Raw genomic sequence first — 25,340 nt, 5'->3', positions numbered from 1 at the left:
AATGTGTTACTTTTGCTCCCAGTAGCATCCTTTTACATAAACTTAGATCTTCATCTGGATTAACAATTGCTTCCTTGTCACAGATTAATTCTTAAGAATGGAATGACTGGGTCAAAGGTTGTTTACTTTTTGTGTACTGTTTCCTTTTTTTTAATCCAATTTATTGAATTGTTGTTCTCCAAGACCTGGTAACTGCTTAATGCATACTTGTTGAATCAAAGAGAAAGGCATTTACCCCAGCAGTGTGTGTAATCCTTTTTGTATCAGTCTGGGTTTGGGCAAGAAAATAAAACCACTCACTGCAAGTTTTTTAGGGAAAAGAGTTTCATGTAGTAATTAGGCATATAGGAGTATGGGAAGGGTGTGGAAGGGAAGGTCTTGGAAGACTGTGCCAGAAGTTGGGAAGATCTGTCACTGATGACTTCAGCCCAGAACGGGTGGAGAAGTCGGAACTCATGGAGATGTTGGAGTTTACCACCACCTGCCACCATGATTGCACAGTGGGAGCTTATGGGCAGGCCCAGAAAGTCATTGCCTCTGGCCATTAGGGTCCCTGGCTTCTGCTTCACTTCTGCCTTCCACATTGACTATGAGTTCTTCCCTTTGGCAAACTCTTAACTCTGAAGTGCCTGAGAAGGAGATTCTAGAAAGTGCAGCTCATGCCTTAGTAGGGAGTGTGGTAGTCTGACTGCTGACAGTCCATGATCGTTCTTTTTATAGACTCAGCAGAACTTGATGGAACTTTACACTGTTCTTGGCAAATATGAAAGGAAAGAAGTGATCATCTTACTTTAATTTTAATTTTTAAAAATTATGAGTGTGACTCATTTTTTCAGGTTATTATTGGTCACCTCTTTATTCAACAAATATTTCTGAACACATAGTATAAATCAGCCATAATTCTGGGCTTTGGGGAAAACCTGGTGAATAAGGCAGGCAGTTTCTGCTCTCATGAAACTTATATTCCAGGGCAGAGAGATTAGAAAAAAGAACAACTAAAGGAACAAGGTAATTTGAGATAGTAATAGACAATATAAGGAAAAACTGTGGATAACTTTGAAATGGACAAAAGAGATTACTGAATATCCTGCCAGTGAATCTGGTGTCTCTGGAGATTATTTGATGCTGTGGGTTGTCTTCAACTAGGCTGTTTTACAACTTTGTAGAGGTAGGAGTTGTAGAAAACTGTAAGGAATAAAACTAATTCCTGTCCATAAAAATGCAGATGGTGTCTGGTGGAATGCATTTGATTATCACCCTGTTGGTGTGGAGTATTTTTGCCAGTTTAACATTAGTTTATAAATTGATTTCTTCATTCCTTAGCTGAATATCAGCCTGTGACATTTGGACTTCTCTCTCTTTTTTTTTTTAAGATTTTATTTATATATTTGACAGAGAGAGATCACAAGTAGGCAGAGAGGCAGGCAGAGAGAGAGAGAGAGAGAGGAGGAAGCAGGCTCCCTGCTGAGCAGAGAGCCCGATGCGGGACTTGATCCCAGGACCCTGAGATCATGACCTGAGCCGAAAGCAGCGGCTTAACCCACTGAGCCACCCAGGCACCCCGGACTTCTCTTTTGAACTGGTTGTAGCATTTCACTGGTTACCTTATGAGTTTTGGAGTTAAGATCTCTGATATGTGTTCATCTTATATGTTGATGAGAGTCATGATTACATCTTCTATTAAAATGTATTAACATTTTAGGGGCACCTGGGTGGCTCAGCCAGTTAAGCCTTTGCCTTTGGCTCTGGTCATGGTCCCAGGGACATAGGGATCAAGACCTATGTCAGACTCCCTGCTCAGCAGAGAGTCTGCTTCTCCCTTTCCCTCTGGCCACTCAGCCTGCTTGTGCTTGCTCGCTCTCTCTCTCTTTCCCTCTCTCTCTGTGTCAGATAAATAAATTAAAAAAAATAAAAAAAAATGTATAACAGTTTGGAAGAAATAAATGAATGAAATAATTTCTGACAGTAGTAAATGTCAAGAAAATGAGACAGGCATTGTTCCAGATGGTGACTATGGAGACAATGGGAAGGGGCTGATTGGGATTGAGTAATCAGGAAAGGCCTTGCTGAGGAGGTGGCATTTGAGTTGAGTATCCATTCAAGGAGAGGTCATGTGCAGGCAAGAGGGCAGAGTGTTCCGGGCAAAGGGGATAGCTTGTATAAATGTCCTGAAGCAGGGAAGGCTGTCATATTCAAGGAACCAATCACAGTGAGGAAGGAGGTGGATGGTAGGAGGTGTGATCTAAGATGCTAGTGGGGGCCAGATTATGTTGGGCCTTTTAGTCTATGATGAGGATTTAGAATTTTATTATAAGTGCCATAAGAAACCATTGTGCTTTTACCCTGTAGTGATGTAAAATGAAGTGTCATCATTTGATTTCTGTTAGAGAATCTTCTTCTATGAGTGCTTTATAAGTGTTCCATTCTCATTTACCTCCTCACATTATTATTAAACTTGACGTTTTAATTCACTTATCAAGTCTTATTGTGAGTAAAAATATAATCTTATTTTAATAATTATAAACCAATATAATCATGAAAGTAATACATAACCATTGGAGAAACATCTGCAAAATTAAAAATGTACCAGGAAAAAAAAAATATTTAGCTTTTGGAAACATTTATGTGTGTGTGTGTGTGCGTGTGTGTGTGTGTTTAGCTCACGTAATATTTTAAACTTCTAGAGTATCTCAGTGTCTTAGCCGCCTTGAACCAGCAGAGTTAACTTACAAGTCATTTTCTAAGCTAACTGATCTACTAACATTTAGTGATTTACAAAGTTTTCCTGTGGCATCTATTCATTGGGTGACAGCACTAATAGGTATGGCATGTAAGCAGCAGGTGCCAGAGACACCTGAGGCTTTTGGCCCAAACCCAGTTGATTTCAGGTCACACATCTGCTCTTCCTTCCTCTGAGAGACACCCACTGGGAAGGCTCTTCCGGCCTGGCAGTCCCAGGGGCAGGTGGTAATTTGCTACCCCGCCCCCTCCCCTCAAGGAGTGCATCTGGGAAGAAACTCACCAGTGGAAAGTAAACTTGAACAAAGAAAGCAAGAGGAAATTCAGTGGAGGTACCCAGAGGCCTGTATGATAGGAAGCAGGAAATAGATATTTTTTTCTTGGTCTTTCTATGAAATAAAGGTCTATTGTGTACTTAAGGATTGCTGTTTAAGTCAGTGGAGTTAGATGCCTCTAAGATTGGGACGTGAGATCAGAGAAAGGCCTCTTTTATAGGTCGATACACCCTCATGTTATAATGACTGAGAACCACCAGTGGAAAAGGGACTGACATTCTCACAGTGAGATCTCTGCGGTCCACGTTTCTATTAATGAATATGGCATGGGAAACAGTTTAGGGGACATCTCTCTGGAGGATCTTTCTTTGTATAGGGAAGACTTTTTAGGCCAGTGGAAGACTTTAGCGTTGAGATAACTTGGGAATCATGGAAGTGTAACTGACAATGACCAGACCTTGTGGTCAGGACTGTAGCAGAATTATGAAGATCTTCTAGTTAACTACTCTTCTAAGGTGGGGTTAAGAGCCTGGGGGGCAGGCAGACCTGAACTGAAGCCAGCTTTGCCACTTAGTGGTTGCATGATCTTGGGCAAGTTAATTAACTCACCTTTTGTGCTTAGTATGATAATAGAAGGACACAGTCTGCATGTACCCCAGGGAAAAGGAATGAAGTCCTCAGAAATTAGCATGGTTCATGTAATCCCATTTAGGAGGGAGGAATCCAGAAGAGAGTAGGCAGGGACATTCCACAAGCTCCAGGGAGATGGGTTTTGTTGTGGTGGGAACAGAATGAATTCTTCAGTTGGGACAAAAATACTCAGAACTCTAGTTACCATTCATTGTTATGATTAACTCTGTATCAGGCTACTTTCTTGTGACTAATTTAGTATTCTAGGTATTTTCACACAGGTAAAAGTGAGTGTCTGGAGAGTTGACTCAGGTAATCTGTCCACTGGATCACTTTGTGTAGGCTACATAATATGAAGAGTCTGTTTTCCTGTCTCTTATTTGGAAATTATATGTATTTTCTGAAGTTGCTGTAAGGATTAAATGGAACACAGTAGATGTTTCTTAAATTCAGCTTCTTTTCCTTATCAGTGGATTGATTCGTTCAATGTACAGTTCTAACAGACACTGTAACATGTGCCTAGGGATACAGCAATGAACAGAAGGGATACAGTCCCTATATTGTTTCTTTCATGAAACATATTCTACAGGAAGATAAACTTTAAAATGTTATTCAAGCTGGAATAGCCACTCTAGAAAACAATATAGAGGTTCCTCAAGATATTAAAAATGGAACTACCATATGACCAGCAGTTGTACTACAGGGTATTTACTCCAAAGATATAGATGTAGTAAAAAGAAGGGGCAGATGCACCCCAATGTTCATAACAGCAATGTCCACAATAGGCAAACTATGGACGGAGTTGAGATGCCCTTCAACGGATGAATGGATAAAGAAGTTGTAGTACATATATACAATGAAATATTACTCAGCCATCTCAGAAATGATGCATTGATGTGTATGGAACTAGAGGGTATTTATGCTAAGTGAAATAAGTCAAGCATAGAAAGACAATTATCACGTGGTTTAACTCATCTGTGAAACATAAGGAATAGTGCAGAGGACCATAGGGGAAGGGAGGGAAAACTGAATGGGAAGAAATCAGAGAGGGAGACAAGCCATGAGAGACTCTGGACTCTGGGAAACAAATTAAGGGCTGCAGAAGGTTCCTCCAAAGCTACAGAAGGGAGGAGGATGGGGGTGGGGTAACTGGGTGATGGGCCTTAAGGAGGGCATATGATCTGACGAGCACTGGGTGTTACATGCAACTAATGAATCATTGAACACTGGATTAAAAACTAGTGATGTACTGTATGTTGGCTAATTGAACTTAGTAAAAAACAAAAATTTTCTCAGAAATATATTAACAGATAATTTTGAAAGTGCTATGAAAGAGAAAGGAACAGGTACATTGACAGATTCTATTTAGATTGGGGTTTGTGCAGAGGTGGTCAGGTAAACCATTCTCTAAAAAATAGTGATGCTTTAAGCTGATGCTTGAATGGTAACAGAAATTCACCAGATAAAAAGTTTTGTGAGTAGTGGAAAGAGCATTTCAAGAATGGAAGACAGCATGTTCAGAGATCCCAAAGTGGGAAAAGACTTATTGGCCAGAGTGGAAGCGAGCCAGGAGACAGGTGTCTATGTAAGCCTGGAGGTTTAAATTCCATTATCTTCTCAATTGTGTGCCATAAAATCTTTAAAGGTGTTCAGAGCCTAGAATTACAAAGCATTCCACCGAAGATGTCTTTCTCTTTCCCCATGCTTCCTCCCTGAAAAATAGTGAGTTGGCTTCTTGAGCCATGGAACTTGAGTTGCAAAGCCAATGTGATTGTATGTTCTAGTTAGTCCAGGACAGTCAGTCCTGGTGTCTGCACATTATCCCCAAGTAATTATTAACATCATGTCCTTTCATTCTGAAGTTTGTCCTGTTTTGGGTGATTAATTATATGGCCATCTGACCCTTAACACATGGGATTTGGCCCCAGCCTGGGAGAACTCATTCCTTGTGTTTCTGGTTGTCAGTATGAGTTTAGTGATTCTCCTTTTTGTGATATTTCCCTTGGAATTACATTGTACTTAAAACTTTGAGAATGATATCTGGTTAGACAGTGGATTATGTGGTTGCCATAATCTTGTGTGGGGATGATGATTTCTGCTGTTAGAAGGGTCCTGCAATATGGGAGAAACACCAATTGACCAGAATGTTTAACTTTTCTATAGGAGAAGAGGAAATAATTTTTGAGTGCTTACCCTAAGCCAGCATTGATGCTGGATACTCCTTATACGGTTCTGTTCAACATTGTATTTAGATCTGTGTTTCTTTTGTTTATACTTTTTTTTTGTGAGAAATAGAGATTTTACTAGGCAAAGAGAGTGACTGTTGGACAGAATTACAAAATGGCTACTGGACTTCCTACAAAGCTGTAGTGCAGTACTCTAGGGGAAGGAGGGGCAGAAGAACATTTTTTCTCTGTCCTCTCCCTTCAAGGCTGCATGCTGGTGGCCCCTTCCAGCCACATGACCTCTCTTTTCATGGCTGGGTTCTTGATGATGGCCTAAATCAGATGAGCAGACACAACAGGGTCACCCAGTAGGCTGGGAGGCTGGTTAGCAGAAGGGTGCCAAATAGGCCTGGAGCAGAGGTCATCACTTAGAAGCCCATGGGATGGGCTTGATGCGGAGCCATGGGCAGTGTCATGCCCTCTATAACCCCCTTGGAAGCAGAATAAACAGCTTATTGAAACTGGCCCTGAAAGGCAGTCAGTGCTGGCAGTGTTGATGATGAACCCACACTGGCCTCCCTGGTCTGGTTCATTCTACCCCATTGCAATAGCCACCAGGTGGATCATATTAAAGGTGCCTATGAGATAACACTGAGAACTTGCTGGAAGTCCTCCAAGGTCTGGACTTGATTCTTCTCGAAGTCGTATGTCTTAATGGCCACTGCAGTGCCTACATCCACGTGGCCAAACCTTTCTTTTGCTAGAGTCAGGGCTGCTTGTACATCCTTCTTGGAGGTCACGTCAGCTAGGGTGAAGGCATAGCTCTTCCCTTACTTCTTGGCTTGGGCCTCCCCATTTGAGTTGGGCAGGTCCAGAAGTACTGCAGTGGCCCCTTGCCCCTCCAGCTGCTCTGCCATGGCCAGGCCTGGACTGGAGCCTCCTCGGGTTGTTAGACCGACCAGGCCCTCATGTTCCTAAAGACCACAGCCATCTTTAAATCTATGTTTCTAGACACGGTTTTTTCTCCTCTTGCTTGTAATTCTGGCTCTGACCCTTATTGACTAGATGACTTCAGGCTAATCACTGACCTTGGTGGACCTCAATTTTCTCTTTTGGAGGAGGTTGTTTAAAATGGGAGTTCACATGCAATTGAGGTGATCAGAGAGTGAGCTTCGAATGGACTGTAAGGAAAGCTGTAACTGTATTGTTTCTTTTATTGTCTGAAGAAAGAGGGCTTCCAGAATCGGCAATGAGATCATGCCACTGAGACACCATTGCTGCCTCCGGTGTGCTGCTTTATAACCATAGGTATGAAACCCAAACCAGCTCTGCCCAGGAATCATGGCTGGGGTGGGGGCTTGACCACAGCCCACTAGTACCACTGGACTCTGGTTTAGCATTTGGGACTCAAAAGCTGGGCAAGAGTGAGAAGTGGTTTTTCTGCTGGCTGCTGTTTTTGCTTTGTCTTGTCTCTCTAGCACATGACAGGATCTGGCAGAGGTAGTGGTCAGAGGAGCATGAGGGGGGAAGTAACCTTTTCTCTCATTGGGGGAGATTTGTTCCATTGAAACATGAAGTGCAACTTCACACGGCTGGGCCCTAGCTGGCTGGCAAAGGGCAGTGTGTTAGCAAACAAAAGTGTTCTTGTGTTTTTGTCAATGAAAACTCAGTAAACCGCAGGGAGAGACTACAGTACCTTTCCCACTTCATTCACATGAATGATAATGAACTCCATTGTACAGCGAGCCTTTGGGCATTATCGGATGCTGCTATTTCTGCTGGCCAGAATTTGCCCATCTCCCACATGACTCGGGGTCGGGTAGTCTCTTTCCCGCTGGGTGGTTCTGACAGCTTCACGTTCTGCAGCTTCTGAGTGCTGGCCTGGGTACGCAGCCACTCAAAGTGAGCATGGCCGTGTGGGCTCCAAACCTTCTGACGCGGGAAGTAGTTCCAGGGGGCATTTCGATTACAATGGACTTTTCTTACGGGTTTAAAATATACAGGGGCTTTTTGGCAAATGAAATTTACACACACACACACACCCATTCCTCAGTGATTAGAACTTACAGTGAAACAGAATTATTTTTATAAAAATAAAAATAATATTTTATAAAATATTTTACAATATTTTATAAAAATAATTCTGTAGGGTGAAGGGAAAGTAGCGATATTTAAGTATGTGCCATGCTACAGACCCTATGCTGGATACTTCCCAAACCCTCCTTACCAAATCCTCCAAGGTAGATGTTAGCATCCCTACTATATTGGCCGGCCACTTAGGTTCAGAGAGGTTAAATTATTGGCCCAAGATGATCGCAAATAAAAAGAGTGGGTCAGGAAACTGGCACCAGTTGAATTAATCATTTGACATGCCTGGTGCGGTGGTAGGAATGTTGTAGACATTTCCTCACTGACTTCTCACAGTAACTTTATCATTACCCTTATAGATGAAAAAAAAAAAATCAGAGTTCCAAATCTCATGTAACAGCCAGCATTGGAAACATGTTTTTTGTTTTGTTTTGTTTGTTTGCTTCTTCATATCACACTGTTACGTGATTGAGTCCACTTTTGGGAGCCAGAGGCCATTCATAAGCAAACAGGGTTATCTCAGGGTTGTGATCAGAGCAGGAGCTGGCCCAGGCTGATTTAGCGTAAGCTCTCCTAGCTATGTAAAAAACTGTGTTCGATCATTTCTCTGCTCCCTTAGCAAACTTTGAAGACCTATTGTGCATAAAGCATTGCAGAGGGCACTGATGATCAAAACAGTGATCTTAAAGCTTGTGTAACAAAAGATGATGGATGTATATTCACCATACTGAGGCAGTAAACAAAGTAGGGTGGTTTTGAGAGCATTTCAGAAATAAAGAATTGCTGGTTAATGGAAATATAATCGACAATATCCTCTGTACTCTCCAAGCATTTCAGTAAGTTGTGTGTAAATCTATATTCTTGGAAAAATGTTTTTTTCTTATCAATAATAGGTCAATTTCCAAATACAGGATATAGAACTTGAAATGAGAAGCTACCATATATCAGATATTAACTAGGAGTTAGGACTGAGCTTTATACATCTGCTCTGAGTTTTATAAGAATCCTGAATATAGGTATTATTTTCTACATTTTCTAAGACAGGAACCTGAAACAGAGAGATTAAGCAACTTGAAATATCAGATCTGTTTTCAGAGGTTCTATGCTTTCTACTCCAGTGGCCTGCTGATGTATATATAAATGAAGCTTACTCCTCAGCTCAAATTTTGTTTTAAAATTCCTCATCTTTGTTTTAAAACCGATGAGGCATTTTGCTCTAGTCTCAAACATAAGCCCTAGGATTTGGGAGATCTAGTTATTCACCTAGGTCCTGCTGACCCTTTATCTTATTTAAAAATTTTAGGTTGTGACCCCATTGAAGAATGCAACTGTATACCTTCCCTGTCCGTGCTCATGCTTCCCCTGTGAGAGCCCAGACTCCCTAACACATTGCAGGCACTCAGGAAGTGTCTGTTGAATATAATGTGATTTAGGTTTATTTGCTTTGTTTTTGTTTTGTTTGTTTTTGGCTAAAAAAAGACTAGAAATAGACACCAAGAAGGGAGGAACATTTAAGACCACAGATGTGGTCATTAACTGAAGGAACCAGATAGAGAAAAACATAAAAAGTAGATAAAAGATTTCAAAAGTAGATAAAAGATTTCAAAAGCATGGGGGTGGGGGTTAGGGTCAATAACCCTAGGCACGTCAACAATCTTAGTCAAAATCTGCCTTACCTTTTCCACTCACGAAAAAGGTGACGGCTGTTCACCATCCTGGGACAGATAGAGAAGATTGCTTGGGCTCTGGCTAGCCTTGGGCTCTGGCTAGCTCAAGCCTGTCCAACCTTCCCAAGTACCGAGGGGATTAAACTGTCATCGCAGCTTGCTTGTGTGCCTTAGCACAGTGGTTGGGAAGGTACCATTTTAGTACCACAAAACTGCAATAAAGGGGAGTGTCTTTGCTTCTGTGACCTCCTGCCTGGTGCTCCATCAGCCTTCAGAAATGTTTGTCGAATTGAATGGAATGTGGACTTTGAATTTTCCAGAATAGATAATATATAACCTCCTTTGCTCTAGAAGATAGGACCATGCCTATCTTCCAGTTTGAAATGAAAACTAAAGAAACAGCGTGGTGGATTTATAAAGTTTCTCAGCTAGTGTGCAGAAAAGAGAAAAGCTGGGAGCAGGCATATTTTCTTCTTCTTCTTCTTCCCCCCCCGCCAATCAAATGGTTACTCTCTAGTCCTGCTTGGGAGGTTTACATTGAGTGACCAAAGCTGCCAGATGTTTCCATTAGACCACTGTGAACAGTGTGCCATGCAGACACCTGGAGTGTATTTCTGGATGTGCTAAAGGGTGGTGTGGAGGGAGCTGGTGAGCGGTGCCTGCTGCATAGTCTGGATTCTGCTTTCGATGGGTGATGATATGGTGCTGTTTTATGATTATGTTCTTTTTAAATCTAATATTGCCAGTGTCAAAATTAGAGAAGACCTGTGTGCTTGTGTCTGTGTGGTTTTCTTTGCTGGGGAGTAATTTGGAAACCATTGCAAACCGATGATAGCAGCCGTTATGATTTGACTAGCCTGGCATGAATTTTTCCCAAAGATATGCAACACTGATCATCTGAAGCTACTCACTTACCAGAAAAAGAAAGAAAGAAAGTAAAAGAATAGAATAGAATAGAATGATCTTGAAGGGAAGAGCTGAGGAAAGCCTGCAAGGGTTTTTTATGTCCTAAATTTTTTTCTACAAGAGGTACCTTCTTGAAAGTGATACAGAAGGGCTGAGGTTCTATTTTTTTTTTTTCTATTTTTTTTTTAAACCATGCTCTTGGGAAGTTGCAAAAGCTGAACAGAAAGTATGAAATCTGGAAGTTTAAAAAAAGACACAAAACCTCCCCAAAGTGGCCAAAAAAAAAAAAAAAAAAAAAAAAAAGGCCGATACTGGAGAAACAGAGGACGTTTTGCTCACTTTTAATTGTTCCAAATCCCACTCATAGAATTCATGATCTTTTTTTCTTATTGACTTAAAGAATTACGGATGCCTACCAGTTTTTGTCCTGGGAACTTTCTCATAAATTCTGTTTCCATATTATGAGAATGATTCCTGTAATTTCTCATTAATAACAAAGTTCCAGAAGTCATGTGGATGTCTCCTCTGATGCACAGGAGACATTGCCAGATGTGACCGAACCAGGTTAGTGACAAGTCTGCTCTCGGGTGTGCGGAAGCGGTCATGCTCCATCCAGGTCCGGGGTGCTGACCACAGTTGCCTGAGGTTGCCTTCCTTTCATTTCTGGAGTGGCGGTTTTCGGAGCTTTTGAGTGGACACAGTACTGCTTTAGATCTGGAGTCACTCGTTGCCTCTGCCAGCTAACTCACTCAGGAACTCACTTCAGCTCTCCGAGCCTCAGAATTTCTCAACTGTAAAATGGGGATGCAGAACCTCCAGTACCTCCCAGGTCATTGTGAAAATTAAATGAGGAAATAGAAGCCGTATTTGGCACATAGTCAATGTCATTATTGTCCTTCTGTCATCTTTTGATAGACCTGATGGGCCACATGAATTTGATAGGTGTTTTAACCAAGACCGTAGTGTGTGCAAGGTGTGTGCATTGAACTCAATTCAGGACTCAGGGGGTTGGGGGAGGAATGTGGGAGCTGACATTTGCTCATTATCTGCTGGGTGTCGGGCTCCGTGCCAGATCACCTCGCGTATGTCCTACCCACTTCTTGCAATGACACTCTGGAGTGGGAATTAGCACACACATACTCATCCCTTTTTATGAATCGGGAAACTGAGGCTCAGGGACTTTCTTGCCTTCCTAGGGTCACGTGGCTAAGTAACTGGCAGCTTGGGAAAGGAATTCAGCTTTCCTTGGAGCTTAGATGCCACTGATGAGATTCATAACCTCAGACACATATTTTAGGAAGTTCTCTGTAGATGGGCATGTCTAATTGCTTTCATTTTTAACAACGGCCATATCGTAGGTTTTCAGATACGCTGATTAATTGTGACCCCACTTGTAGCCCTCTTCTGCCTGAAGACTGTGTTTGTCCCCTAGCTTTTCTGAGGTCAAGAGTAGAAAGCCGGCTCTGGAGGGCTTTGCCCTGGGGGCAAGAGGAAGAGACAAAGGGATCTGGAGCAAGGCTTTCAGCTTTAAGTGTTCAGCTTTGGCCAAGTTCTTTCCTCCATTTTCCAGACCTTACCTCAGTTTCTTATACCTCTGCTTTTGTGAGCTGTTTCCTTGGCTTTATAAAGTCTTATCCTTCTAGACCCAGCTTGACTATTCCCTTCTGTGTCAAGGCTTTCCCACCTAGCTCCCCTAAGCTGGTAGCTTCTTCAGGGGTGGGGTTGTGTCTTACTCCCCTTAGTGTCTACTGTTGACTGCATGACATGCATATAATTGGTGTAGCCACACTAGTAATGAGTGAGTCAAAAGAAACTAGCCTTGGCCTCTGAATTCCTAACAGTGTTAGCTTCCAAAGAGGCTGACCATTTTATGCTCACCTTTCAGGTGTTTGCTTGGTCTTGGCATCCTTACTTGGACTCTTCTGCAGTCAGAGCGGTCTCAAAGTGACTCTGCCTGATGGCTTTTTTGGTTCAAACTGTACCTTGACTGTTTATTTCTGTTCTCTGCCTGGGACTCCTAGGGATTCTGACTTAATTGGTTTGGGCACTCGCCTCACAGAGTGAATTGTTTAAGCATAACCAGCACAACATAAAGCACGCAGGCTGCAGCTCTGAGATCCCAGTATTTGAGGAAGAGATACACATGCGTGCAAAAGAGAGAAACCATTCCTGAAGGCGGGGGTGGGGGAGGGCATAGAAGTTGAAAAGGATATGAAAGCCACTTCACTTTCTCGTGTGAGTAGAAACACCAGCAGAGGTTGCCGGAGCCACCTTCACGTGTCCGTGTGTTCATTCCTTCATCCCGTACAGCCTAGCTTGTGGCAGACCCTCTCAGTGGCCTCTCATCCTGCCTTCTGGCCCCTGTGTGCTTGCTCCGTCTTATGCAGTAGCGAATCTGCTTCCCCCATTATTCACAGGGTAAGCTGTAGGCTCCCTAGCACGGCCTCCATGGTCACTGATCTCATCTGCCCACTGGTTCCCTGCTCTTCATCTCCCGCAGCTCCATGCTTGTGCCTCTTGAAACTCCAGCCATGTTGTACTCTTAAGGACACCCCCGAAATTCCACTTTGTTTTATCTCCAGGCGTTCCTGTGTGCTGTTCCCTGCCTTCTAGATTTTTTCCTTCTCTCCTACTTAGTTGTCAAAAGTCCGTTCAGTCCTATCACTACCATTTTCCCTGACCCGGCCGAGCTGAAGGAGAGGCGTCCTCTCCCCGACCATGGTGCTGTGGGCACCCACTTGTCACAGCTCTGATTACATGGTGCTGAGCTGTGTTTGCATACATCTTTTTTCCCACTGGCCTATGAACTTCTCATAGTTGAGGCTCATGTAATATGCCTCATAAGAACAGTTCCTGACATACAGTAGATGCTAAATAAATGCACACTGATTAAGCACATTAATTGTATGCTGTGTGCTAAGGAATTACCCTGAATCCAAATAGAGCCATTAGTAGGGTTTTAGCAGAGGTGGTGGCAGGGTTAGGGTTGTGCTTGGGATAGAATGAAGAATGACTGGGGCTGGCTAGTACTGGAGGAAAAGAAGCCAGCCGACCTTCCCACCCTCACCTCTAGCCTCTTACACCATTTTTATACTCCACCCATCCTGGGGAGCATTCTTCTCAGGCATTTCTGTGTTCTTTCCAGACAGGCGCTGTCCTCGACTTGTTTCCATTACACTCGGTAATGTGTCTCCTCTTTATTGAGCATTTTATTATGTACTGAGAACTTTAGACTCAAAAAAATTAATCATCACAGTAGCCCATTGAAGACACTCACTTTTACTAACTTATTTTTTTGATATTTGAGGCAACTGAAGCCCAGAGAAGTTAAGTCATTTGCCCAAACTACCCAGCTAAGGATAGTAGGTAAGATGTGAATGGAAGTGTGACTCTGAGTCACTGCTCTTTCCTATGGCAACATTTCTACTGTGTTTTTTTTTTTTTCCCTTCCCCATAACCTATAGTGTAGTAGCACACCCAACACAATCTGTTGGATTTAATTTAGTTTTACACTTCCACCCTGTGTATTGGTTGGTGAGGGGACAGTTGGGATTTGCTTGTAGTTTGCTCTTATTTCCTCTGAGCAATGCTGCTGACCTCCCCTCCTCCGTTGTTTTGTTTCTTTCTCTTATGTCCCTCAGATTCCTTCACGATATCTAGGTTTCCGTCATACTGGGTCATTTTTCTCTCTTCCTTTGAAATTTTGATTGGAAGTCTTCATCAGACTTCCCTGTTGCCCATGAAGCTGTTGTCCCTGGTGTTGATGAGATGATGACTCATTTCCAGTTCCAGGGACCCACTGCTCTGACCTGGTGATACATCAAAGCCCGATTGTCAATATTATTTTGATGGCAGGTTCACACTTTCCAAATACTCCTCTCCCCTGCAAGGTCCTCACCCTCAACTAAAAGAAGAGGGGAAGTATCATCTGGGTCTGGAAGTCCTTTAATTCTTTTATTCTGGGCTTGATTGGACTTGTGTTAGGATAGGATGTAGACAGGGCTGGACTCAATCCGCCTTCATTGCTTCCTAGGTATGAAACTTCTGGAAAATGGGAGTACTAGTGTATATCTCCTGAGTGGTGGGGAGGATTCAGTATGAGAATAGGCATTAAAGCTCCTTGTTCAGACTAACGAATAGTCTTACAAACACTAATGACTTCCTTTCTTTTCATCAGAAAGTCACCTTTGAGGGTCCTCACAACTGGCCACTTTGCATGAGTCACACCAGTTGAGTCGAGGCTGGTGGGCTTGATGGCAGATCAGGCAAAGCTTAATTTTCTACTAACTTAGTGATTTTCAGACAGTAGCTCAGTCATGTTCGTCATGTCATATAACCTTACCTCAGGGGTTAGCATCGATCTTCTTTAAAGGGCTGGGTAGTATTTTAGGCATTTCAGAGTATAGTATCTCTATCACTTCTGTTTAACTCTGCTTTTGTTTTATGAAAGCAGCCATATATGGTAGTGAATGAGTGGACATATTTGTGTTTTGATAAAACTTTATTTGCAAAAGGAGTAGTAAGCCAGATTTGGCCCACTAGTCGCAGTTTGTTGATCCCCATTTTACTAGAATGTTCATGGCCAACTTTCTTTTATTTTATAGCTACCTATTCCAGAAACACTGGAAACACTTCAGTTAGCCTTCATATGGTTATCTCTGTTCATTTGGTAGGCAGATATCAAACACAGCAGCAGTAGATTAGCTGGGACTCTCTAACCCAACGTGCTAATGCTTGTACATCATCTTTTGTTTGGTTCAAGGCATGCTTACTGCTTCCTGAGCAGGTCCCACCTCACAGTCTGGCAAGAGCCCCCCCCCTTTTTTTTAAAAAGATTTTATTTATTTATCAGAGAGAGAGGGGGAGAGAGCGAGCACAGGCAGACAGAATGGCAGGCAGAGGCAGAGGGAGAAGCAGGCTCCCCGCTGAGCAAGGAGCCCGATGTGGGACTAGATCCCAGGACGCTGGGATCATGACCTGAGCCGAAGGCAGCTGCTTAACCAATTGAGCCACCCAGGCGTCCCGAAGAGCCCCCTTTTATGTTACACTCCAATATGAAAAGCTTCCCTTCCTCTCATGGGCATCATCTTCATTTTCCTCCATTCTCTCAGAATGATTTCCCCTGAGGATTATTTTCTCTATCCATGTCCCATGTAAGAATAATTTATTTTAAGGCAGAGATCTGACATTCTTTTTTTAGTGTTAGGTAGATCGGGTTTGAGTTCCAGCTTCCCTACTCACTAGCTATGTCACCCTATGTAAATTATAGAAACTCTTTTTACTCCAGTTTTTTTTTTTTTAATTTGTAAGATATGGACTGTGTAGTACCTACTTCACATGGTGTTTGTAATTCACAAGGGAATGCATATGCCATCAGTACATTTTGGGGCCCATAGGAGGCACATACTCCCATTTGTTCATCAGATACTACTGATTATCTGCAATGTCCCAGCAACTGCATGCCAACCTTTATAATAATATCCAAAGCGACATGTATAAATAGCAGAGCTAAGACCAAAGTCAGATCTACTAGACCTCCCAAACCCTGTGCTCTTCACTCAGTAATGATCTTGAAAACAAGTATTTTCAGGGAATTTATAACTTCACCAGTATTAAAGTTTTTGGTTTACTGTCTTCACCCATTCTTCTTTTTATATCAAAGTCTTTTATAGACTATAGAGTACTTCCAAACATACACAAAGTTCAGGCTCAGTAAATACTCACTGAATGAATGAATTTGGTGAGCAAGCCACTACTGAGTGGGTTTGTCCAAAATAAAGTAAAAGTCTATAAGACTTAGATATTCTCTTTACTCATCCGTACCTTCTATCTGATCATCACTATTTCTCCCATTATTCAATTTTGCTTTGAGATGGCTCTTTTCTGTCTTTTCTTACGGTACCCAAATTCTACCCTGAATTCTCATTGCTTCCCAGACCATGATGCTCAAACCACACTTCACACGCCATGCATTTAAATATTCAGTGGCTCAGGGTGGTGCCAAGCCTAATTTTCCCGGTGTCCCTTGCTGTCTCTCCCATTGCTTTTGACAGGAGCCAGGCTCACCACAGCACACTTGGTCTGTCAGGGAAGCTGAAGAAGCTTCCCCAGACCCAAATTTTTGGTGGCTGGGCTGGTATTCCTTTGCCCTACATAGCCTTTAATTGAAAACAACACAGATTCTAACTTGTTTAAAATGTCTCCAAGTCCTGGCATACACTGAATTGAACCCAAGGCCCCAAGACCTATCATCCCCAGAGAAACACAACATTAGAGGGGACAGAGCTTAGTGTAGGGAGACCTGTAGGAATGCAGAGGTCTGTAAAATGGCTCCAACAGATTCTGTGAGGTTTGGCAAAAGCCAGAGCCCTTGTAGCCAGACACGTTCTGCATGAAGTTTAAACTGATTTGACATTGTGGCAGGGGAAGTCCTTGCTTTCAGGATTTATTAATTCATGATTCACTCATCAGGATTGTGTTTTGTGTAAGGTATCCAAGATATCTAATGATTCCTGCTGAAATACTGCTAATGCTTGGTTTTCCCACTTTCTCTCCTCTTCACATTCTTGGTCAAGATCAAACAGCATTTGAATCTGTCTTGATTTGGACTTGGGTCTGGAAGTCAAATCACGTGACAAAATATAAACTTGGCAAGCTCCCCCCTCCAAAAAAAATTACTAGTGTAACCACCTATTTTTAGCTATTCAATTGAGTCTTTCAGTTAGGCTCAGATATCATGTGCAGTGAAATTGTCAGAGACATTATTTTCCTTTTAGAGATTATTCAAGTAGTGCAACAAAGACACCTATTATAAACCTCGGGCCCCTACATTCCCAGGAACATATGTTGTTACTGAGGGCTTATCTCGGTGAACACCCCGTTATGCCGCTAGTGGCCCCACTGGGAACGTTGACTGTTATTCTTGACTTTTCCCTCTCGGATATCTAACAATTCCAAGACATGCTGATTCTGCTTTATTCATATCGCTCGACTTCATCCACTTCTCCCCCACTCATAGTTCATGCCTTGTCATTTACTGCGCAGCGTATGGCCATAGCCAGCTGACGAGCTTCCCTGCTTATCCTCTGTCCTTTCCCTTCCCACCTGCCAGCCAGCAGTCCCGTGGATCTCTGTAAAGCATGCATTTTATCATTCCATTCACTCGCTTAAGCATTCTCAGTGGTCTTTCCCCCTCAGAGTAACACCTCAGACAACAAGCACAGTCTATAATGTCCAGCATAACCTGGTCTGTGTCCTGTACTCAGCATTGCTTTCCACTGTCACCTCTTCATTCTTTGAGATTCACCATATTGAACTCTGGACTGTACTCAAGATGTGCCGTATTTTGCTTTAATTGCTGTGCCTTTCATGTGATTCTTCTATCTTGAATGGTTCTATTGACCTGTCTCACCAGCCTTATTCTTCCTCAGGACCCCGTTTAGCTTCCATTTCGTCCAAGAAGCCTTTTTCTGTCTGGATTATGAGGTCCTCTATGTTTCTGCAGTACCTTGGACGTTCTCCTATTATGGCACTTGCCATACAGTATTATAATTACCTGTTTTCTTATTTAAGCAACTAGATTATAAATTTCCTGAAGATTGGACCGTATCATGGTTCCCATCATATTTCTAATACCCTAGAAGAAGTTTGAGGGAAAGAGTAATTTATTCTATATTTTTACTTCCCTTGCTATGTGTACCAGATGGATTTCCTTTTTTGAACACATTAAGCTGGATTTCTTTCATGATTCTGCCTTTGTTCTAGATATTTCCTAGAAATGTCTTTCCTCTCTCTTTCTCTTTTTTTTCCTTGTGAGTTCATCCAGGGCCAATCATGTAAATTTTTAATGTTTTATTTTATTTTATTTGTTATAACCAGACCAGCTACGCTGACCCTATGCATCAGGGGTAGAGTGGAAACAGCATGGTTGATACAGAGTGAAATGTCTTAGAAAAAGTACTGAGGTGGGAATCAGGAACCCAGAGCCCAGGTCACAGCTGTACTGATGATTTCCAACGTGACCTTATGCAAATGAGTCCCCCTCTCTGGACTTCACCTTCCTCATCTTAGCATGAGGAGAAATTGGATGAAATGATCTTTGGGGACCCTTCCATTGACAGTCCCTTTAAATCGTGGTATTTGAGATAGGAAAAGGGAAGAACTTTGTGGAAAGATTTGTCTGCGTTAAATAGGCCAAATCAACAAGCCAAATGTCCAAATGAAATTCGTCAGTAAATCCTTGGTCGATGGTTGCTCTGCCACTGTGTGTGCTATGATTGGCTTAGTCTCAGCATTGCCTGCTGTGCAGGCTTGGTGCAGGCTTTGGTTTCAGGCAAAACTAGACGTGGTTTCCAGTGCTACTTCTGTTGCTTACTTGTGATGTGACCTTGATCAGGTTCCTTCTTTCTACGCTTTGGCTTCTTCCTCTATAAATTGGGTATCAAGAGTATGTATTTATTATGGTTGGTGAGAGCATCAGGATTTGAAATAGTGCCTGTAAAGCGCTTAGAGTTTGCACAGTAAATGCTGTGGTGGTGACGATGATGTTGTAACTTGATATGAATAGGTTGCCACGTGGTTAAACTAAGAGGATTAGAAGAAGAGATTCTTGGGATAGTTACTTCCCTGTGGTGAGTGTTAAAAAATCATTGATTGAAATGGTACACTGCACCCAGCAGGAACTCAGTAAGTATTTGCTCAATAAATAGAAGGGAGAATTTCCTTTTTGTGTGGATAATGAGAAAACAGTGCTGAGGTTTAACTGGCTATTTTGAAGGCTGTGGAAATGAGCTTCCCTGTTAGAGATACTTTGAGTTCTTAGTGTAATAAGAGTCCAAGGAGCCATTTTTAGTTAGACCTTCAGGGCATATTTTAAGACTTTATTTATTTATTTGACAGACAGATGGCAAGTAGGCAGAGAGGCAGGCAGACAGAGAGGCGGAAGCAGGCTCTCCGCTGAGCAGAGAGCCCAATGTGGGGCTCGATCCCAGGGTTGTGGGATCATGACCTGAGCCAAAGGCAGAGGCTTTAACCTACTGAGCCACCCAGGCGCCCCCAGGGAGTATTTTGAAACCAAGAATTCACCCTTCAAAATAGTTTTTTCCTCAGACTTTGTTTTTGAAACACAAATAAAACCAAGTCTCTTTAATTTTCAGCATTTATATCCTTTCCAACTAATGTTAAAATGATTGAATTATCATAAAAAGCTATTTGTTACTTAAAGCTATACATTGATTCAGTAAAGTGACATGAGTTTCTAAGCCTTGAAAATCTTCTCATTGAGTCCATCTTTTTTTGGAAAAGGCACAAAAGCTATTTTTTCTCTTCAAGAGTGGGGGAAGTGCTGTTCTTGCTTATGTGGGGAGAAACATATACCTCTGATAATCATAATAATCTTTTATAGCCTTATATTGTGCCTTGTTCTTTCCTTCCTCCAACTATGGAAAAGTGATATATCCATCTTTCTGGAATATTTACTATGTGCCAGGCACGCTCGGGGAGGTTTCCATATAGTGTCTCTAATTCTACAAGATAAATATCACCATTTTCATTTTAATATGAAGAAGCAGGTGCTTTTGGAGAGTAAGTGATGGATAGGTGTTTTAATTTGGGGTCTGCCTGTTCCTAAAATCCATCCCTTTTCACTCCACCAGATTGGTCCTTATGTGAGAGTTGGGCATTAGTTATCAGCTGCACCAGGGGTGAGAACAAGCATTGAGGGCACAGGGCACAAGGTGCGTAATGAGGAAGTGGTTCTCCTGGGACTACCTTTCAGGTGCACGGCTTACTCACGCAGAACATGGCTGCCTTTTGCTTATAGTTGGGTTACATGGCCTAAATCCTTCAGTAAAAAGAAACACAAAGGCCACACACTGATGGGCATGAGGAATTGGGAATTATTTAATGTTGGGTTTGGTCATAACAGAGTGTCCCTCCAGAACGGAATGGTTGTCCCTACAGAGGCCTTTTGTTTGTTATCACATTACATGCTTAATGAACATCCTAGAGGATATGATCTGAAATGTGGCCCCGGTGGGTGCATTTCAGGACCCTAGATTTGGTGGAGCTCAATGATTCCTTTTCTTAATCATTGTTGTTGATCTCCTGCTACATGCCAGCTAGTGTGTTGTGCCCTGGGTATAACCCAGGCTTTTTAACCCTGATTGACAGTAGAAGTATCTGAGAAGCTTTGGAAACAAAACAAAACGATGTTTAGGCTTCACTCCCAGAAACTCTTATTGAGGTAAAAGGGATGTAGGCACCAATACTGGGTGATTCTCGTGTGCACTGAGGGTTGAGAGACTAGTGCAGGGGTAAGGAGAGCAAGAAGTAATGACAAATGGGGGAGGCCGGGAAGTACGCAGCAAACAAGCGGAGTTCTCCAGACATTAGTCAGCTGTGTGTCAAGATTATGGTGTTGTGTAGATCTTCACACCAATTGTCTTGTCACAGAAAAGGTTTCTTTAAATCACTCATTTGGAAAAATTATGTATTTAAATAGGAAGCTTTACATACTCACCGTAATCAAAAGACCAGTATGCCTTGCCATTAATGGAATAAAAACATAAAAATAAAATAAAGACAAAACAAACAATATGTATAATTCATATACAACATTTTGAGAAATATCAATACAAGGACAAGAAAGTGGGCTTTGCAGGATAGGACGTGGGTTAAGGTCCTAGATCTATTGTTCATTATCTGGGCATTTCCAGGGAAGTGACCTTGCCTCCCTCAACATAATTTTTCTTTATGTATAAAACAGTCAGTAATGCTTGCCATGGCATGTTTTTATGCTTATGAAATCATTGCAGGAGAAAGTGTCTAGTTCATTTTTGTGTGCATAGATAGATGCTCATGAAATTATAGTTTCTCTTATACTAACTGGCCTTTCTTGTTAGCTTATGACTAGCGATGCCTATAATGTGCTTGGGGGCCGACCTCCTAAAGATTGGGGAGTGCTGGTAAGTCGCAGTGTGATCTGAGCCAGTCTTAAAGAGTGAGTGAAGGTGCTCCAGGGTGATTGGTTTGAAGGGTACAGTGCAAGTAGGAGATACTATGACTTCATTGACAGCCAAGGTGGGGATTACCAAAAATTATTTCTGAGTATCTTATGTTTATGTTTAAAGAAACTAAGTGTACTCTGGCTAGGGTCTGTTCCTCTGTGGCAGTCTTTAGACATACCTCTCGCCTGTTTCCCATCCTGGGACAGAGGGTGAGGCAGCTCTTTCCCATAATTATCGCGGGATTTCAGATTAATTTGGCTTCTGCAAAGAGGAGCCTGGTTATTCCTATTTTATTGCTCTGGTTAGTCCTGCTTCTGTAAGGCATGATCCTCTCTGAGAATGCTCAAGCTTCTGATGGCTCATTATATAAATGCTCATCCACATCCGGCACTGTGTCTGACAGATTGCTTGGGTAATAAATGCTGAGTGACTTGCAGTGATATACTTGGATAGAGAAATGTGTAACTCTCAAGTCTTTGCCAGTCGCCAGTAACCATGTCTACAGTCTCATGCATTTCAAGCTAAAAACTTTGGGGAGGTGATTTTATTCATAATATGAAACTTGGCTGACTGATTGGTTCATTTTGATTCTTTCCTTTAGTCATTCAAAAATTTCAGCCAGCAGCTACTGTTTGGTAGGAATCTCTGCTGACCTCAAGAAGCTGAGAGTCTTGTGGGAGACAGAGACAAGTGTAAACCATAATGAAAGCCAAAACACAAAATGAGAAATAATGACAGCATAGTGTGGAGCAGAGCCCTTGAAAGGTGTGCATAGAATTCCATGCGCATGTAGGGAGTGAGCAGAAAACTTACCTCAGATCTGGTTTCATTCTGCAGTCCGTGAATCCTTGGCATTTATTCAGAGAAGCCCTCTTTCCCCATCTATGCAGTCATCACACTGTCACATGGTTATCTGGATAAGGACACACAAGCTCCGTGAGGGCAGTTTTGCCGGCTGCAGGGCTCATCGCTGAATCCTTGGTGCTCCGCTTAGCTCAGTGGTAGCTGCCGGATGTGTGTGTGTTTAATGGCTTTGTGGATGAACCCGAACTGGCTGCAGACGCAGTAAAGAGCTAGAATATGGGTCTGAAAAGGATATAATGTTGGTGAAATATTTAGTATCCTGGAGCACATTCTAGCTTCTGGAAAAGAGATTTCCTTTCCAGTTTAAATGTCCTGAATTGGATGGAGCCTCATTGCCACCTTTCATAAGCAAAGGGATTCCTGGACCATAAGCACAATTCCAAATGGAGAGATATTCCCGGCAACTGAGTAACGCCCATGGAAGTCAGAGAGGCTTTCTCCAAATGGACCAGATTTATAGGGTGAGAAGAGATATGTGAATCTAGGCCAGAGGCCAAGGTTCCTCATTTATTCCATCGCTAGAAGTGAGGGCCTCAACAAGATATAAAAACAACTGGCTTCTGCATACCTACCTTTGAAGGACATTCAGTCTGGAAAACTCCATACACAGCCCTCTGTCTACACGCTGCTAGAGTCTGACTGCTTTTGGCATAGGTCAATCTCTTGGTGTCCTAGCAGGAGCACAGACACGGCAAGAGTGGCTTCACAGGCCTGCCCTGCTACTTTCCAGCTGTGTGGTCCAGGTTTTCTTGGCTGTGAAATAAGGGATGGGGCCTTCCGTTGCCTTCTGATGCTAGTGCAGCTGTGGTGAGCGCGCAGAATCTGGAACCCAGATCCTCTGTGCAGAACTCACCTCAGCCCCTCTACTGACCCCGCTGTGTGACTTCTCAGTGAGCAAATCCTCAGTGAGCAAATCCATCGTGTACCATTACACACAGGAGCCCTCCTCCTGCCAGAAACCAGGGCTCACTTTGGACGCGGAGATCCATCTAGAACGTGAGCTCCTCACTAGTTTGTGGGCTGTTGGCAGGGGCTGCGTCGTGCCCTGTCGTGCAGCATGGGGTTCATAGCAGAGCCACAGGAACTGTTGGTCATTGAAGGAGCCCAGCTTCCTCTCTTCCAGGCACGAAAGTCAGCTTCGGTGCCTGCCTGTCCGTGGGTGTCCTCTAGATGGCGAGCTCAGCTCAGTTTTGGACAGCAGTCAGCCCGGCAGGAGGGGCGGCTTCTGGGTGTGGATTGGTTTAGTGGAAATCCAGTTTCATCCGGTGCACAAGGAATCCTCAGAATGGCTGCAAAGCATCTGGAAATGCCAGCCAGCCAGGGCGAAATCTCTGTTCCTTCCCTGGGAGTTGATGGGTGTGGGTGTGTCATCTCTCGTCTCCCACCAGCCAGTTTTCTGAATAGGGGAAATGGCCTCCTCAGAGGTGGGGAAGAAGCTAAACTTTCTCTGCAGGTGTTGCTGGGTGGCCTCACCTGTATTTTCCCTTCCAGTTCTGACAACGACCTTGTACAATAAAGAGTGTTATGATTTCCTCATTATAAAAGATGAAGCTGAAAATTTGAGACATTTGTGTGTCTCATCACCAGCAAGCAGCTCCTTTGGAAGTGCAGGGTTGCCAAATCACGTCATTCCCCTGATTCAGTCACTTTTACGTGTCCTCGCTATCGTAGAGAAAAGGTACAACATCAAGGGTGCAGGAAATAGAAGCCTGATAGCTAATTTATATAAGTATTTGGGTGTACAGTAAGAGTCCCCAGCTCCGGGGGTAACATCTGCTCTAGCCAGGGAAGGTAACCGGTGTCTGAGTTCTTGGCAAGGCAGGGTTTTATGTGTCCGGAATCCTGTCACAGCTTCCAGGGAGCCCCTTTGGAAGGGTTCAGTCAGCTGCAGAAATTCTAAATGCTGGTGGCTTGAGGAACTCCTGTCTAAAATGAGCTTCGTTTTCTCCAAAAACAGATTTTTAATTTTCTCCTCCTCCCATGTTTTGGAGTTGGCTGGCACTTTTAGGAGAAAGGTGAGTGGGAAAATTATTATTCATTTACTTGACAGATATCAGTTTAGCTCGTATTAAGGTTTGGACTATGTTCTGTCAGGCATAGTCCATACAATGCTGAAGGCTTTGCAAGTTCTGTCTTAGTAAAAGACATTAAGACATGTTCAAAAATAATTAGATTTAAGGGAGAAAATGCCAAGGGCTTTGAATGTATATCTGAGTTTGGGAGGAATTGCATATTCTCATTTAGGGGACTCTGGGAAGGCTTCATGGAGGAGGTGATACTAGAACTGGACCTTGGAGATTATATAGGATAAAGGTAGGATTACAAGGAGAAGAAGTAGTGGCATTTAAGCCAAGAAAAGTTAAAAACCAGTATGGAGGGAGCTGTGAGCTGGGGAGCAGTGAGTCCTGCAGTTACCCCTGTATAGAGAAGCAGAAGTTACAGTCAGGGAGGAGGCAGGCCTCACAGTGGAGCGGTGTTATATATTACATTCACCTCCCATTATGATTATGTTTCTGTTTGTCCTTTCTCTGGGATGTTTATGTAGTTGCTGCTGTGTTATTAGGTGCATGTAAATTTAGAATTATCACACCTGGCTTTTAATTGTCTTTGTATCGTAAGTATGTCTCTTTATTTCTAATAACACTCTTTAGATTGGAGTCTATATTGGATGATATTAGTGTAGCTACCCCAAATTCTTTTGGTGAGTTTTTGCATGGTTCATCTTTTAAAACCCTTTGAGTGTTAATATTTCTGTGTCCTTATATTTAAGGTCTATCACACATAAACAATATACAGATATTTTTCTAGTCAGAGTGGATCTTTCAGTTAGAGAATTTAGTCCGTTAGCATTAAATATAATTACTGATGTATCTGTGCTTTTAACTCTTTTACTTATTTATTTTCTATTTGAGCTACTTGTTTTATGTTTAATTTTTCTTTTTTGAATTATTTAGGAATATGCAGATATTTCTAAATCCCATTTCCCCTCCAAATTCTGCT

The 25,340-nt window shown here is 42.5% G+C and overlaps 1 pseudogene; it reads right to left on the bottom strand.

Moving 5' to 3' along the window:
* Nucleotides 1–6,070: 6,070 nt before the first annotated feature.
* LOC116574977 lies at nucleotides 6,071–23,259 on the bottom strand (annotated as a pseudogene).
* Nucleotides 23,260–25,340: the final 2,081 nt, after the last annotated feature.

Source organism: Mustela erminea, chromosome 16 (assembly GCF_009829155.1).
Source record: "Mustela erminea isolate mMusErm1 chromosome 16, mMusErm1.Pri, whole genome shotgun sequence".
Lineage (NCBI taxonomy): Eukaryota > Metazoa > Chordata > Mammalia > Carnivora > Mustelidae > Mustela > Mustela erminea.
This window is presented reverse-complemented; position numbering and strand designations above follow the sequence as displayed.